This window comes from Thalassophryne amazonica, chromosome 1 (genome assembly GCF_902500255.1).
Source record: "Thalassophryne amazonica chromosome 1, fThaAma1.1, whole genome shotgun sequence".
NCBI lineage: Eukaryota > Metazoa > Chordata > Actinopteri > Batrachoidiformes > Batrachoididae > Thalassophryne > Thalassophryne amazonica.
Window position 1 is genome coordinate 174,175,743 of NC_047103.1, and position 17,132 is coordinate 174,192,874.

Here is a 17,132-nt window from a genome sequence, read left to right on the forward strand (position 1 = left end):
TTGAAAAATCTGAACTTTTTCGTCATGTCGCACCACGATGACCAGTCAGGGACTGGATATGTTGTGACGTGGAGATGTCAGGAGTTTATACTTAATGTGGACATGTCTCTGGCAATAAAGCCTGCGAGCAGGACTTATGTCACTTTTGTCCTTTATTTATTTAACACAATTATGACAGAGTTGGAGAGGAGAGCGAGGAACTGCAGCAGCAACCAGTTTCTTTCTTTGTTCACATGCACGCGCGCGGACGGGACAGGAGGTCCTCAAACTGGGTCCTCGAGAGGCAGAAGTACCATTGAAAGAGGCCGTCATCCAGACGCAGCTCCTGCAGCAAATGATGAATTTGTGGCATCGCGTGACGTCCGGTGTGAACGCAGCTCAAGCAGAGCGACACACCGGCCGATGGTGGCACGTCCATCGCCAGGCGAGGGATGTGAATTTGTGGTGTCGCGTGGCATCCGGTGTGAACACGGCATAAGAGAGCCACCCTATCTTCCAACATCACGCAGGATTTACGGAGCGTGTGAAGTTGGTAAAGTCATGTACTTTCTGCACTAAGAAATTCAAGAGTATAGCCAAGCAAGCACAAGCTAACCAATAATGGACAAGCTAACCACTCCTAAGGCTCACACAGGATTCACACAGATGTAAATAAATGAATTAAAATTCACAGCAGTTACACTGAAAAAGTAGCAGAGGTATGACTTGTTGGAACAGTAACAGTTAAAAAAAAACCTCCTACAAGCATACCACTCCTAAGATTAACACAAGAGTAAAGTACTAAGCTAAAATTCACAACAGTTACACTAAAAATTATTTTTTTCTAATTTATGTTCCATTTTTTAAATAAGAATATGAAATAATTTTTATTACTGCTTTTCCTGTTTCCCAAAGTAAAGGACAAACAGAGTCATTTCTTTCTAAAGGGCCTTTCACATTGAAAGCGTCAGCGTGACGCTTTAACGCTTCCCAACGCGTCGTAACGCCAGGCTGATGCGTTTCCAATGCGATGTGACGTCAGACGCGTTGCTTCGGAAGCGGCAAGGGAGCGGAGATTGCGGCTATGTCACACTCTGTCTGTTTCCACAACCTGAAAAAAGTTCAGTGATCACCATCTTGAATTTGCATCGCCTGAACCACAAAAAAGCTTTAAAAAATAGCAGTAGAATGATTCTCCCATCACCCTGCTGGGAGAAGCTTTTTTTTCAGCTACTTTTCGGAGTGACGCCGACCGAGGGAGGACTGACGACTTGGTGGGATATCGATCGAACCGTGACAACGGGCCGACCTGCACGGAGAAGTCGGCCTTCAGGCATCATCACTGGGCAGACCGAGGCAGGCAGCCGGGGTGATGGAGCAAACCCACTCAGTCCGAAATCTCCCACTTTTTGGATATCTTTGGAAGTCCCAGTTTGCCCAACGGAGTTTAGTTCTGCAGCTTTATTGAGGTGAGGATAAAATAAAAATAAAACGTGACATTTCTGCACTGCTGTGAAGGTTTAATGATCGGCTAATGTTAGCTTAGCTTTTTAGCACAGTTGATCTGAGTGAACGCGTTAATTTGTAGATGGTTCAGTCTTTTTTATTTTTACCAAATAAACCTACAGCTTTTTTCAGAGACCACAAATTTAAACTTTAAATAACTTTTTTTTTCGGGCATTTTTTCCATCGTTTTTTTTTTCCGTTTTTTTTTTTCTTATTTTATATATAAACTGTTTAGTGTTTCTTTATATTAAAAGAAATATTTTTATTTCTCCCAATCAGGAACATTTGATGTGCAGACAACCAAACTTCCATTGATGAGTTGAACACCATGAAGTCCAGTCGAAAGATAACATCTCTGCTCATCAAAATAGGACAAGTGTCTTCAGCAACACCACCAGAGTTCAAAGCTGCAGAAGAGACCTTCATTTGGTCCTGAGCAGAACATCACCTGCTTCTAAATAAAAGGCTCTTTCAACAGCAACTATTTTATTATTTTCTAAAAAGCTGTTTCATTTTATATTTTAACAATAAATTAATGGATCATTAAAAATGTCCACAAATCAAAGTCCAAAGACATTCACACAGGTAGAAGCTCTCCACTTATTACGCTCAAATTCATATTTTAGAAATGACTCTGTCCTGGTAACAATATTAAAGGCAATTACATATTTTGGCGAAATTACAAGTTGAAATGACCAATAAAAAATTCAACATGAGGTTTATGTCACAGAAATCCTACTTTACAATCACACTGCAGTCATTGATTAGAGTGTTGTCATGCTTCCTGTTCCGGAGCACAGCGGTGTTCTGCTGTATCTGTTAGCTGTTTGAGTTCTTTGAATTAACAGTCTTTTTCAAGACTTTTTTACTTTTTTTTTACTTTTTTTTTTTTTTTTTACTTTTTCACCGTGCTCCAACGCCTAAAGAAGACCTCTAACGGTCGAAACATCGCGACGGAGCACTTTTATCAGCTAACTTTCATCAGCGTTGGCAAGCTAACTAGCTTGCTAACGCTTTCCTTTTTTATTTTTATTTTATTTTTTAGCACTGTTGTCGTGCTGCTCCACAGCCTGCCTAGTGGATTTTTATTTTATTTTTTAGCACTGTTGTCGTGTGTTACCTGTGCTGCTCCACAGCCTGCCCAGTGGATTTTTATTTTATTTTTTAGCACTGTTGTCGTGCGTTACCTGTGCTGGTACACAGCCTGTTCAGTGGATTTTTATTTTATTTTTTAGCACTGTTGTCGTGTGTTACCTGTGCTGCTCCACAGCCTGCCCAGTGGATTTTTATTTTATTTTTTAGCACTGTTGTCGTGCGTTACCTGTGCTGGTACACAGCCTGTTCAGTGGATTTTTGTTTTATTTTTTAGCACTGTTGTCGTGTGTTACCTGTGCTGCTCCGCAGCCTGTCTAGTGGATTTTTATTTTATTTTAGCACTGTTGTCGTGCGTTACCTGTGCTGCTCCACAGCCTGTCTAGTGGATTTTTATTTTATTTTAGCACTGTTGTCGTGCGTTACCTGTGCTGCTCCACAGCCTGTTCAGTGGATTTTTATTTTATTTTAGCACTGTTGTCGTGCGTTACCTGTGCTGCTCCACAGCCTGTCTAGTGGATTTTTATTTTATTTTAGCACTGTTGTCGTGCGTTACCTGTGCTGCTCCACAGCCTGTTCAGTGGATTTTTATTTTATTTTAGCACTGTTGTCGTGCGTTACCTGTGCTGCTCCACAGCCTGTTCAGTGGATTTTTATTTTATTTTAGCACTGTTGTCGTGTGTTACCTGTGCTGCTCCACAGCCTGTTCAGTGGATTTTTATTTTATTTTAGCACTGTTGTCGTGCGTTACCTGTGCTGCTCCACAGCCTGTCTAGTGGATTTTTATTTTATTTTTTAGCACTGTTGTCGTGTGTTGCCTGTGCTGCTCCACAGCCTGTCTAGTGGATTTTTATTTTATTTTTTAGCACTGTTGTCGTGTGTTACCTGTGCTGCTCCACAGCCTGTTCAGTGGATTTTTATTTTATTTTAGCACTGTTGTCGTGCGTTACCTGTGCTGCTCCACAGCCTGTCTAGTGGATTTTTATTTTATTTTTTAGCACTGTTGTCGTGTGTTGCCTGTGCTGCTCCACAGCCTGTCTAGTGGATTTTTATTTTATTTTTTAGCACTGTTGTCGTGTGTTGCCTGTGCTGCTCCACAGCCTGTCTAGTGGATTTTTATTTTATTTTTTAGCACTGTTGTCGTGTGTTACCTGTGCTGCTCCACAGCCTGTTCAGTGGATTTTTATTTTATTTTTTAGCACTGTTGTCGTGTGTTGCCTGTGCTGCTCCACAGCCTGCCCAGTGGATTTTTATTTTATTTTTTAGCACTGTTGTCGTGTGTTGCCTGTGCTGCTCCACAGCCTGTCTAGTGGATTTTTATTTTATTTTTTAGCACTGTTGTCGTGTGTTGCCTGTGCTGCTCCACAGCCTGTCTAGTGGATTTTTATTTTATTTTTTAGCACTGTTGTCGTGTGTTACCTGTGCTGCTCCACAGCCTGCCCAGTGGATTTTTATTTTATTTTTTAGCACTGTTGTCGTGTGTTGCCTGTGCTGCTCCACAGCCTGTTCAGTGGATTTTTATTTTATTTTTTAGCACTGTTGTCGTGTGTTGCCTGTGCTGCTCCACAGCCTGTCTAGTGGATTTTTATTTTATTTTTTAGCACTGTTGTCGTGTGTTGCCTGTGCTGCTCCACAGCCTGTCCAGTGGATTTTTATTTTATTTTTAGCACTGTTGTCGTGTGTTACCTGTGCTGCTCCACAGCCTGCCCAGTGGATTTTTATTTTATTTTTAGCACTGTTGTCGTGTGTTACCTGTGCTGCTCCACAGCCTGTTCAGTGGATTTTTATTTTATTTTTTAGCACTGTTGTCGTGTGTTACCTGTGCTGGTACACAGCCTGCCCAGTGGATTTTTATTTTATTTTTTAGCACTGTTGTCGTGTGTTACCTGTGCTGCTCCACAGCCTGTCTAGTGGATTTTTATTTTATTTTTTAGCACTGTTGTCGTGTGTTGCCTGTGCTGCTCCACAGCCTGTCTAGTGGATTTTTATTTTATTTTTTAGCACTGTTGTCGTGTGTTGCCTGTGCTGCTCCACAGCCTGTTCAGTGGATTTTTGTTTTGTTTTGGCACTGTTGTCGTGCGTTACCTGTGCTGCTCCGCAGCCTGTTCAGTGGATTTTTATTTTATTTTAGCACTGTTGTCGTGCGTTACCTGTGCTGGTACACAGCCTGTTCAGTGGATTTTTATTTTATTTTAGCACTGTTGTCGTGCGTTACCTGTGCTGGTACACAGCCTGTTCAGTGGATTTTTATTTTATTTTTTTAGCACTGTTGTCGTGTGTTACCTGTGCTGCTCCACAGCCTGTTCAGTGGATTTTTATTTTATTTTAGCACTGTTGTCGTGCGTTACCTGTGCTGCTCCACAGCCTGTCTAGTGGATTTTTATTTTATTTTAGCACTGTTGTCGTGCGTTACCTGTGCTGGTACACAGCCTGTTCAGTGGATTTTTATTTTATTTTTTTAGCACTGTTGTCGTGTGTTACCTGTGCTGCTCCACAGCCTGTTCAGTGGATTTTTATTTTATTTTAGCACTGTTGTCGTGCGTTGCCTGTGCTGCTCCACAGCCTGTTCAGTGGATTTTTATTTTATTTTAGCACTGTTGTCGTGCGTTACCTGTGCTGGTACACAGCCTGTTCAGTGGATTTTTATTTTATTTTTTTAGCACTGTTGTCGTGTGTTACCTGTGCTGCTCCACAGCCTGTCTAGTGGATTTTTATTTTATTTTTTAGCACTGTTGTCGTGTGTTACCTGTGCTGCTCCACAGCCTGCCCAGTGGATTTTTATTTTATTTTTTAGCACTGTTGTCGTGTGTTACCTGTGCTGCTCCGCAGCCTGTCTAGTGGATTTTTATTTTATTTTAGCACTGTTGTCGTGCGTTACCTGTGCTGCTCCGCAGCCTGTTCAGTGGATTTTTATTTTATTTTAGCACTGTTGTCGTGCGTTACCTGTGCTGCTCCACAGCCTGCCCAGTGGATTTTTATTTTATTTTAGCACTGTTGTCGTGCGTTACCTGTGCTGGTACACAGCCTGTTCAGTGGATTTTTATTTTATTTTAGCACTGTTGTCGTGCGTTACCTGTGCTGCTCCACAGCCTGTCTAGTGGATTTTTATTTTATTTTTTAGCACTGTTGTCGTGTGTTACCTGTGCTGCTCCACAGCCTGCCCAGTGGATTTTTATTTTATTTTTTAGCACTGTTGTCGTGTGTTACCTGTGCTGCTCCACAGCCTGCCCAGTGGATTTTTATTTTATTTTTTAGCACTGTTGTCGTGTGTTACCTGTGCTGCTCCACAGCCTGTTCAGTGGATTTTTATTTTATTTTAGCACTGTTGTCGTGCGTTACCTGTGCTGGTACACAGCCTGCCCAGTGGATTTTTATTTTATTTTTTAGCACTGTTGTCGTGCGTTACCTGTGCTGGTACACAGCCTGTTCAGTGGATTTTTATTTTATTTTAGCACTGTTGTCGTGCGTTACCTGTGCTGGTACACAGCCTGCCCAGTGGATTTTTATTTTATTTTTTAGCACTGTTGTCGTGCGTTACCTGTGCTGCTCCGCAGCCTGTCTAGTGGATTTTTATTTTATTTTTTAGCACTGTTGTCGTGTGTTACCTGTGCTGCTCCGCAGCCTGTCTAGTGGATTTTTATTTTATTTTTTAGCACTGTTGTCGTGTGTTACCTGTGCTGCTCCACAGCCTGTCTAGTGGATTTTTATTTTATTTTTTAGCACTGTTGTCGTGTGTTACCTGTGCTGCTCCGCAGCCTGTCTAGTGGATTTTTATTTTATTTTTTAGCACTGTTGTCGTGCGTTACCTGTGCTGCTCCACAGCCTGTCTAGTGGATTTTTATTTTATTTTTTAGCACTGTTGTCGTGCGTTACCTGTGCTGCTCCACAGCCTGTCTAGTGGATTTTTATTTTATTTTTTAGCACTGTTGTCGTGTGTTACCTGTGCTGCTCCACAGCCTGTCTAGTGGATTTTTATTTTATTTTTTAGCACTGTTGTCGTGCGTTACCTGTGCTGCTCCGCAGCCTGTCTAGTGGATTTTTATTTTATTTTTTAGCACTGTTGTCGTGCGTTACCTGTGCTGCTCCACAGCCTGTCTAGTGGATTTTTATTTTATTTTTTAGCACTGTTGTCGTGTGTTACCTGTGCTGCTCCGCAGCCTGTCTAGTGGATTTTTATTTTATTTTTTAGCACTGTTGTCGTGCGTTACCTGTGCTGCTCCACAGCCTGTCTAGTGGATTTTTATTTTATTTTTTAGCACTGTTGTCGTGTGTTACCTGTGCTGGTACACAGCCTGCCCAGTGGATTTTTATTTTATTTTAGCACTGTTGTCGTGCGTTACCTGTGCTGGTACACAGCCTGCCCAGTGGATTTTTATTTTATTTTTTAGCACTGTTGTCGTGCGTTACCTGTGCTGCTCCACAGCCTGCCCAGTGGATTTTTATTTTATTTTTTAGCACTGTTGTCGTGTGTTACCTGTGCTGGTACACAGCCTGCCCAGTGGATTTTTATTTTATTTTAGCACTGTTGTCGTGCGTTACCTGTGCTGGTACACAGCCTGCCCAGTGGATTTTTATTTTATTTTTAGCACTGTTGTCGTGCGTTACCTGTGCTGGTACACAGCCTGTTCAGTGGATTTTTATTTTATTTTAGCACTGTTGTCGTGCGTTACCTGTGCTGGTACACAGCCTGCCCAGTGGATTTTTATTTTATTTTAGCACTGTTGTCGTGCGTTACCTGTGCTGGTACACAGCCTGCCCAGTGGATTTTTATTTTATTTTTTAGCACTGTTGTCGTGCGTTACCTGTGCTGGTACACAGCCTGTTCAGTGGATTTTTATTTTATTTTAGCACTGTTGTCGTGCGTTACCTGTGCTGGTACACAGCCTGCCCAGTGGATTTTTATTTTATTTTTTAGCACTGTTGTCGTGCGTTACCTGTGCTGGTACACAGCCTGCCCAGTGGATTTTTATTTTATTTTTTAGCACTGTTGTCGTGCGTTACCTGTGCTGGTACACAGCCTGTTCAGTGGATTTTTATTTTATTTTAGCACTGTTGTCGTGCGTTACCTGTGCTGGTACACAGCCTGCCCAGTGGATTTTTATTTTATTTTAGCACTGTTGTCGTGCGTTACCTGTGCTGGTACACAGCCTGCCCAGTGGATTTTTATTTTATTTTTTAGCACTGTTGTCGTGCGTTACCTGTGCTGGTACACAGCCTGTTCAGTGGATTTTTATTTTATTTTAGCACTGTTGTCGTGCGTTACCTGTGCTGGTACACAGCCTGCCCAGTGGATTTTATTTTATTTTTTAGCACTGTTGTCGTGCGTTACCTGTGCTGGTACACAGCCTGTTCAGTGGATTTTTATTTTATTTTAGCACTGTTGTCGTGCGTTACCTGTGCTGGTACACAGCCTGCCCAGTGGATTTTTATTTTATTTTTTAGCACTGTTGTCGTGCGTTACCTGTGCTGGTACACAGCCTGTTCAGTGGATTTTTATTTTATTTTAGCACTGTTGTCGTGCGTTACCTGTGCTGCTCCACAGCCTGTCTAGTGGATTTTTATTTTATTTTTTAGCACTGTTGTCGTGTGTTACCTGTGCTGCTCCGCAGCCTGTCTAGTGGATTTTTATTTTATTTTTTAGCACTGTTGTCGTGCGTTACCTGTGCTGCTTCACAGCCTGTCTAGTGGATTTTATTTTATTTTTTAGCACTGTTGTCGTGTGTTACCTGTGCTGCTCCGCAGCCTGTCTAGTGGATTTTTATTTTATTTTTTAGCACTGTTGTCGTGTGTTACCTGTGCTGCTCCGCAGCCTGTCTAGTGGATTTTTATTTTATTTTTTAGCACTGTTGTCGTGTGTACCTGTGCTGCTCCGCAGCCTGTCTAGTGGATTTTTATTTTATTTTTTAGCACTGTTGTCGTGTGTTACCTGTGCTGCTCCACAGCCTGTCTAGTGGATTTTTATTTTATTTTTTAGCACTGTTGTCGTGTGTTACCTGTGCTGCTCCACAGCCTGTCTAGTGGATTTTTATTTTATTTTTTAGCACTGTTGTCGTGTGTTACCTGTGCTGGTACACAGCCTGCCCAGTGGATTTTTATTTTATTTTAGCACTGTTGTCGTGCGTTACCTGTGCTGGTACACAGCCTGCCCAGTGGATTTTTATTTTATTTTTTAGCACTGTTGTCGTGCGTTACCTGTGCTGCTCCACAGCCTGCCCAGTGGATTTTTATTTTATTTTTTAGCACTGTTGTCGTGTGTTACCTGTGCTGGTACACAGCCTGTTCAGTGGATTTTTATTTTATTTTAGCACTGTTGTCGTGCGTTACCTGTGCTGGTACACAGCCTGCCCAGTGGATTTTTATTTTATTTTTTAGCACTGTTGTCGTGTGTTACCTGTGCTGCTCCGCAGCCTGTCTAGTGGATTTTTATTTTATTTTTTAGCACTGTTGTCGTGTGTTACCTGTGCTGCTCCACAGCCTGCCCAGTGGATTTTTATTTTATTTTTTAGCACTGTTGTCGTGTGTTACCTGTGCTGGTACACAGCCTGTTCAGTGGATTTTTATTTTATTTTAGCACTGTTGTCGTGCGTTACCTGTGCTGCTCCACAGCCTGTCTAGTGGATTTTTATTTTATTTTTTACCACCGTTGTCGTGCGTTACCTGTGCTGCTCCACAGCCTGTCTAGTGGATTTTTATTGTTTTTTGCCACCGTTGTCGTGCGTTGCCTGTGCTGTTCCACGGCGTGTCTAGTGGATTTTTATTTATTTATTTTTTTTTTTTTACCACCGTTGTCGTGCGTTACCTGTGCTGCTCCACAGCCTGTCTAGTGGATTTTTATTTTATTTTTTACCACCGTTGTCGTGCGTTACCTGTGCTGCTCCACAGCCTGTCTAGTGGATTTTTATTTTATTTTTTACCACCGTTGTCGTGCGTTACCTGTGCTGTTCCACGGCCTGTCTAGTGGATTTTTATTTTATTTTTTACCACCGTTGTCGTGCGTTACCTGTGCTGCTCCGCAGCCTGTCTAGTGGATTTTTATTTTATTTTTTGCCGCCGTTGTCGTGCGTTACCTGTGCTGTTCCACGGCCTGTCTAGTGGATTTTTATTTTATTTTTATTTTTTTTTTTACCACCGTTGTCGTGTGTTACCTGTGCTGCTCCGCAGCCTGTCTAGTGGATTTTTATTTTATTTTTGCACCGTTGTCGTGCATTCGCTGTTGCCGTGCGTTACTTGTGCTGCTTCATGGCCTGTCTGGTGCCTTAACTAAAGCACTCCTTCTGCTGAATCACCTCTAAATTATTTACACATTATTCACTTTGCGTGTTTTTAGGAATCCACTAGGTTGCGTAGCTACTAGCTTTTAGCCGATTTAGCATGGCGGCTTCTCCTGTCTCTCCCGCACTTTTCTGCTCTGGTTGTGAAATGTTTAGCTGTTCCTCGGCCTCCTTTAGCAGTAACGGTACTTGTAATAAGTGCAGCTTATTCGTAGCTTTGGAGGCCAGGCTGGGCGAATTGGAGACTCGGCTCCGCACCGTGGAAAATTCTACAGCTAACCAGGCCCCTGTAGTCGGTGCGGACCAAGGTGGCTTAGCCACCGTTAGTTCCCCCCTGGCGGATCCCGGGCAGTCGGGAAAGCAGGCCGACTGGGTGACTGTGAGGAGGAAGCGTAGCCCTAAACAGAAGCCCCGTGTACACCGTCAACCCGTTCACATCTCTAACCGTTTTTCCCCACTCGACGATACACTCGCCGAGGATCAAACTCTGGTTATTGGCGACTCTGTTTTGAGAAATGTGAAGTTAGCGACACCAGCAACCATTGTCAATTGTCTTCCGGGGGCCAGAGCAGGCGACATTGAAGGAAATTTGAAATTGCTGGCTAAGGCTAAGCGTAAATTTGGTAAGATTGTAATTCACGTCGGCAGTAATGACACTCGGTTACGCCAATCGGAGGTCACTAAAATTAACATTAAATCGGTGTGTAACTTTGCAAAAACAATGTCGGACTCTGTTGTTTTCTCTGGGCCCCTCCCCAATCAGACCGGGAGTGACATGTTTAGCCGCATGTTCTCCTTGAATTGCTGGCTGTCTGAGTGGTGTCCAAAAAATGAGGTGGGCTTCATTGATAATTGGCAAAGCTTCTGGGGAAAACCTGGTCTTGTTAGGAGAGACGGCATCCATCCCACTTTAGATGGAGCAGCTCTCATTTCTAGAAATCTGGCCAATTTTCTTGGATCCTCCAAACTGTGACTGTCTAGCGTTGGGACCAGGAGGCAGAGCTGTGGTCTTATACACCTCTCTGCAGCTTCTCTCCCCCTGCCATCCCCTCATTACCCCATCCCCGTAGAGACGGTGCCTGCTTCCAGACCACCAATAACCAGCAAAAATCTATTTAAGCAAAAAAATTCAAAAAGAAAAAATAATATAGCACCTTCAACTGCACCACAGACTAAAACAGTTAAATGTGGTCTATTAAACATTAGGTCTCTCTCTTCTAAGTCCCTGTTGGTAAATGATATAATAATTGATCAACGTATTGATTTATTCTGCCTAACAGAAACCTGGTTACAGCAGGATGAATATGTTAGTTTAAATGAGTCAACACCCCCGAGTCACACTAACTGTCAGAATGCTCGTAGTACGGGCCGGGGCGGAGGATTAGCAGCAATCTTCCATTCCAGCTTATTAATTAATCAAAAACCTAGACAGAGCTTTAATTCATTTGAAAGCTTGTCTCTTAGTCTTTTCCATCCAAATTGGAAGTCCCAAAAACCAGTTTTATTTGTTATTATCTATCGTCCACCTGGTCGTTACTGTGAGTTTCTCTGTGAATTTTCAGACCTTCTGTCTGACTTAGTGCTTAGCTCAGATAAGATACTTATAGTGGGCGATTTTAACATCCACACAGATGCTGAGAATGACAGCCTCAACACTGCATTTAATCTATTATTAGACTCTATTGGCTTTGCTCAAAAAGTAAATGAGTCCACCCACCACTTTAATCATATCTTAGATCTTGTTTTGACTTATGGTATGGAAATAGAAGACTTAACAGTATTCCCTGAAAACTCCCTTCTGTCTGATCATTTTTTAATAACATTTACATTTACCCTGATGGACTACCCTGCAGTGGGGAATAAGTTTCATTACACTAGAAGTCTTTCAGAAAGCGCTGTAACTAGGTTTAAGGATATGATTCCTTCTTTATGTTCTCTATTGTCATATACCAACACAGAGCAGAGTAGCTACCTAAACTCTGTAAGGGAGTTAGAGTATCTCGTCAATAGTTTTACATCCTCATTGAAGACAACTTTGGATGCTGTAGCTCCTCTGAAAAAGAGAGCTTTAAATCAGAAGTGTCTGACTCCGTGGTATAACTCACAAACTCGTAGCTTAAAGCAGATAACCCGTAAGTTGGAGAGGAAATGGCGTCTCACTAATTTAGAAGATCTTCACTTAGCCTGGAAAAAGAGTTTGTTGCTCTATAAAAAAGCCCTCCGTAAAGCTAGGACATCTTTCTACTCATCACTAATTGAAGAAAATAAGAACAACCCCAGGTTTCTTTTCAGCACTGTAGCCAGGCTGACAAAGAGTCAGAGCTCTATTGAGCTGAGTATTCCATTAACTTTAACTAGTAATGACTTCATGACTTTCTTTGCTAACAAAATTTTGACTATTAGAGAAAAAATTACTCATAACCATCCCAAAGATGTATCGTTATCTTTGGCTGCTTTCAGTGATGCCGGTATTTGGTTAGACTGTTTCTCTCCGATTGTTCTGTCTGAGTTATTTTCATTAGTTACTTCATCCAAACCATCAACATGTTTATTAGACCCCATTCCTGCCAGGCTGCTCAAGGAAGTCCTACCATTATTTAATGCTTCAATCTTAAATATGATCAACTTATCTTTGTTAGTTGGCTATGTACCACAGGCTTTTAAGGTGGCAGTAATTAAACCATTACTTAAAAAGCCATCTCTTGACCCAGCTATTTTAGCTAATTATAGGCCAATCTCCACCTTCCTTTTCTCTCAAAGATTCTTGAGAGGGTAGTTGTAAAACAGCTAACTGATCACCTGCAGAGGAATGGTCTATTTGAAGAGGTTCAGTCAGGTTTTAGAATTCATCATAGTACAGAAACAGCATTAGTGAAGGTTACAAATGATCTTCTTATGGCTTCGGACAGTGGACTTATCTCTGTGCTTGTTCTGTTGGACCTCAGTGCTGCTTTTGATACTGTTGACCATAAAATTTTATTACAGAGATTAGAGCATGTCATAGGTATTAAAGGCACTGCGCTGCGGTGGTTTGAATCATATTTGTCTAATAGATTACAGTTTGTTCATGTAAATGGGGAATCTTCTTCACAGACTAAAGTTAATTATGGAGTTCCACAAGGTTCTGTGCTAGGACCAATTTTATTCACTTTATACATGCTTCCCTTAGGCAGTATTATTAGACGGTATTGCTTAAATTTTCATTGTTACGCAGATGATACCCAGCTTTATCTATCCATGAAGCCAGAGGACACACACCAATTAGCTAAACTGCAGGATTGTCTTACAGACATAAAGACATGGATGACCTCTAATTTCCTGCTTTTAAACTCAGATAAAACTGAAGTTATTGTACTTGGCCCCACAAATCTTAGAAGCATGGTGTCTAACCAGATCTTTACTCTGGATGGCATTTCCCTGACCTCTAGTAATACTGTGAGAAATCTTGGAGTCATTTTTGATCAGGATATGTCATTCAAAGCGCATATTAAACAAATATGTAGGACTGCCTTTTTGCATTTACGCAATATCTCTAAAATCAGAAAGGTCTTGTCTCAGAGTGATGCTGAAAAACTAATTCATGCATTTATTTCCTCTAGGCTGGACTATTGTAATTCTTTATTATCAGGTTGTCCTAAAAGTTCCCTAAAAAGCCTTCAGTTAATTCAAAATGCTGCAGCTAGAGTACTGACGGGGACTAGCAGGAGAGAGCATATCTCACCCGTGTTGGCCTCTCTTCATTGGCTTCCTGTTAATTCTAGAATAGAATTTAAAATTCTTCTTCTTACTTATAAGGTTTTGAATAATCAGGTCCCATCTTATCTCAGGGACCTCGTAGTACCATATCACCCTAATAGAGCGCTTCGCTCTCAGACTGCAGGCTTACTTGTAGTTCCTAGGGTTTGTAAGAGTAGAATGGGAGGCAGAGCCTTCAGCTTTCAGGCTCCTCTCCTGTGGAACCAGCTCCCAATTCAGATCAGGGAGACAGATACCCTCTCTACTTTTAAGATTAGGCTTAAAACTTTCCTTTTCGCTAAGGCTTATAGTTAGGGCTGGATCGGGTGACCCTGGACTATCCCTGGTTATGCTGCTTTAGACGTAGACTGTGGGGGGGTTCCCATGATGCACTGTTTCTTTCTCTTTTTGCTCTGTATGCATCACTCCGCATTTAATCATTAGTGATCGATCTCTGCCCCCCTCCACAGCATGTCTTTTTCCTGGTTCTTTCCCTCAGCCCCAACCAGTCTCAGCAGAAGACTGCCCCTCCCTGAGCCTGGTTCTGCTGGAGGTTTCTTCCTGTTAAGAGGGAGTTTTTCCTTCCCACTGTTGCCAAGTGCTTGCTCACAGGGGGTCGTTTTGACCGTTGGGGTTTTTCATGATTGTTGTATGGCCTTGCCTTACAATATAAAGCACCTTGGGGCAACTGTTTGTTGTGATTTGGCGCTATATAAAAAAAAAGTTGATTGATTGATTGATTGATTGTTAAATTATTTCCTGTTGCATTTATAATAAACATTTGTATTTATTTAGTGTTTGTTTTTCTGGTTGAAATGAGATATAAATAATCTACTAGACTTAAAAAATGTACAAGTTTCCATGTTATTTGTCTAAAAATAAATGTCCAAGGTTCCTTATGTTAAACAAGAAATTATCTAATCTGAAATAACAGGTGGTTTTAATTTACAGATGAAAGGTTTCTAAAGTGCTTGCTCACAGGGGGTCGTTTTGACCGTTTGGGTTTTTCCGTAATTATTGTATGGCTTTGCCTTACAATATAAAGCGCCTTGGGGCAACTGTTTGTTGTGATTTGGCACTATATAAATAAAATTGATTTGATTTGATTTAAAGAACCATTTATTGATTTATTTAGCTATTTTAATTACAAGTGTTCTAAACTTTTTTAACAGTAATCAGAAATTCTGAGGTAACAAACAACAACAACAAAAACATTTCCAAGGATTTTTCTTCAGAAAACTGCTGTATAAATGAGCAGTCCTGTCACACGTTTGTTTTGTACAGATCAGTAGTTTCTGCACCAATCCATTTTGTAGAGATCAGTGGTTTCTGCCACTCGTCTTCCATGTTTTGGCCCGACGTGTCGTCCTATTGGACATTGTGAAGGTACGTCAAAGCTCAGCGTGTAGAAAGTTGGATTGGATTGAACGTTGACCGCGTCAGCCTGCCGACAAGCGGCAATGCGCGCTCCCGTCAGAAGCGTTGTTTTAGCTCGGCTTTTGACGCGACGCTTCTGACGCGTCTAAAAAGCAACGCGTCTCATTGAAAATAATGCTTTTTAGACCAATTTTTGACGCGTCTGACGCTTTCAGTGTGAAAGGCCTTTAAGTCTGCCCACTCTATCCTTATGATTTTATCAAATACACAGTCCTTTAAAAGTGAGGTGTTAAAGCGCCATGAGTGAGACGGTTTAATAGTGGATTCATTTGTACAGAAAGTGACACAAGAGCATGATCGCTGATAGTGATGGAATGAATTTCGGAATGAATTTTGGGAGTTATAGAATTAATATTGAGGAACAAATCTATTCTAGAATGAGACTCATACAGGAGAAAAAAAATGTGTATTCCTTTGTCAATGTATTTTGATTCTCAAACTATCCACCAGACCAAAGTCATCCACATACTCCTTTATAGTTTTAGCAGAATGAGAAAGTCTTACAGTTGTTGGAGAACTGGAAACGATGTAAAGTTGGGTTTAAAGCACCGTTAAAGTCCCCTCCTATGATGACTGTCTAATTGGCCATGAATTAGAAATCGGTGAAAACAATGTATGAAAAAAGGGTGGGTCATCATTGCTGGGAGTATATAAATTAACAATTGTAAATATTTCACTGGAAATAGTTGCCTGGGTTATTATATACCGACCTTCAGGATCTGTCAAAGAATTATTAAGAATGAATGGAACTCTTCTATGAACTAATATACTTACTCCTCTCTGTCTGCTGTTATAACAAGCTGAAAAACACTGACTAAATATGGGGCCAGTCAGTATATTTTCCTCTACTTTGGATAGGTGTGTTTCTTGTTGAAGACAAATATCTGCATTTAGTTTTATGATGTGATTCATGATTTGTACCTTCTTTGCCTGTGAGCGAATGCCACGTACATTCCATTATACCAATTTCAGAGGATGCATATTAAAGAAAAAAGAATTCTGATATTACATATTGAAAAGGCTCTCCTAAAAGACAGACACAAGCACGACATACATAAAACATAAATTACACCTGTGCATATTGAGTGAGTGTAACAAATGTAAATGTGTAGTTTAAAGGGAGGCTATGCGTGCGATGGGAGCGTGTTTAAATTATCCATCTTCTTAACACTGCAGACATCCTCAGAAAAGCCAAGGGGTTGTGGATGGATTCCAATACAACTGACCATCTATATACAGTTTATCTACTACCAAGTATGTGCATTCATTCTTCTGTCTGTGCTGTTTCATGATTGGGTAAAGAATCTTTCTGCAGTTGTTCATTTCTTTTGGAAACTGGTTGTTTATTCCAAAGTTGGTCCCTCTGAGCTCCATGGCTTTGCTTTTAATGAGGTCTTTATGCTTGCAATGTTCTAGTTTCACGATGATGGGCCAAGGTCTTCTGCTCTTGGGCCCACCGAGTCTGCACACGATGAAACGTGATGTTGTCAACAGTAGCAGAAGGAACTTTGAGCTTGGAAACCATGAGGTCTTTTAAGAGGTTTTCTGGATCATCTGAGGCAGGGTTTTCTGGTATCCCTGAGAAAATTAAGTTGTCACGTATGCTCCTAGACTGAATATTTAGTATTATTTCATTTCCCTTCTTGTTTTCTTTGGTTAGCGTGTCTGTTTCTTTGGTTAATAAATCCACCGATGCTTTTCAGACTCCAGCCGTTCTATTTTTTCATATGCAGAATTGAGGCTTACCTGAATGTCTTTAATCTCCATGTGTAATGCCATGAGTGAATCCAGCTTCATGTTGGTGGAACAGAGCACATTTACCTCCACCTCCGCTGTCCTATATCATCCCATTGATATAAATGTTTCAGAACGCCGCAGAGATCCAGTCGGCTTCCAGGGTGAGAACACGGAAGTTGATGGAATAGCCCATGGCACTGCAATGCTTCTGTTGCAACAACAGCAGGCACTGGGAGATGGAATGCTTCCTCATGGGATGATTGAAAATGAGCCTAAACACATGGGAAAAGTCTGTAAATGAATGGAACAGAGGAGAATTGTTGCTCCAGAGGGTTGTCGACAAGGTGCAAGCTTCCCCCCAGAGCAAATTGGTGA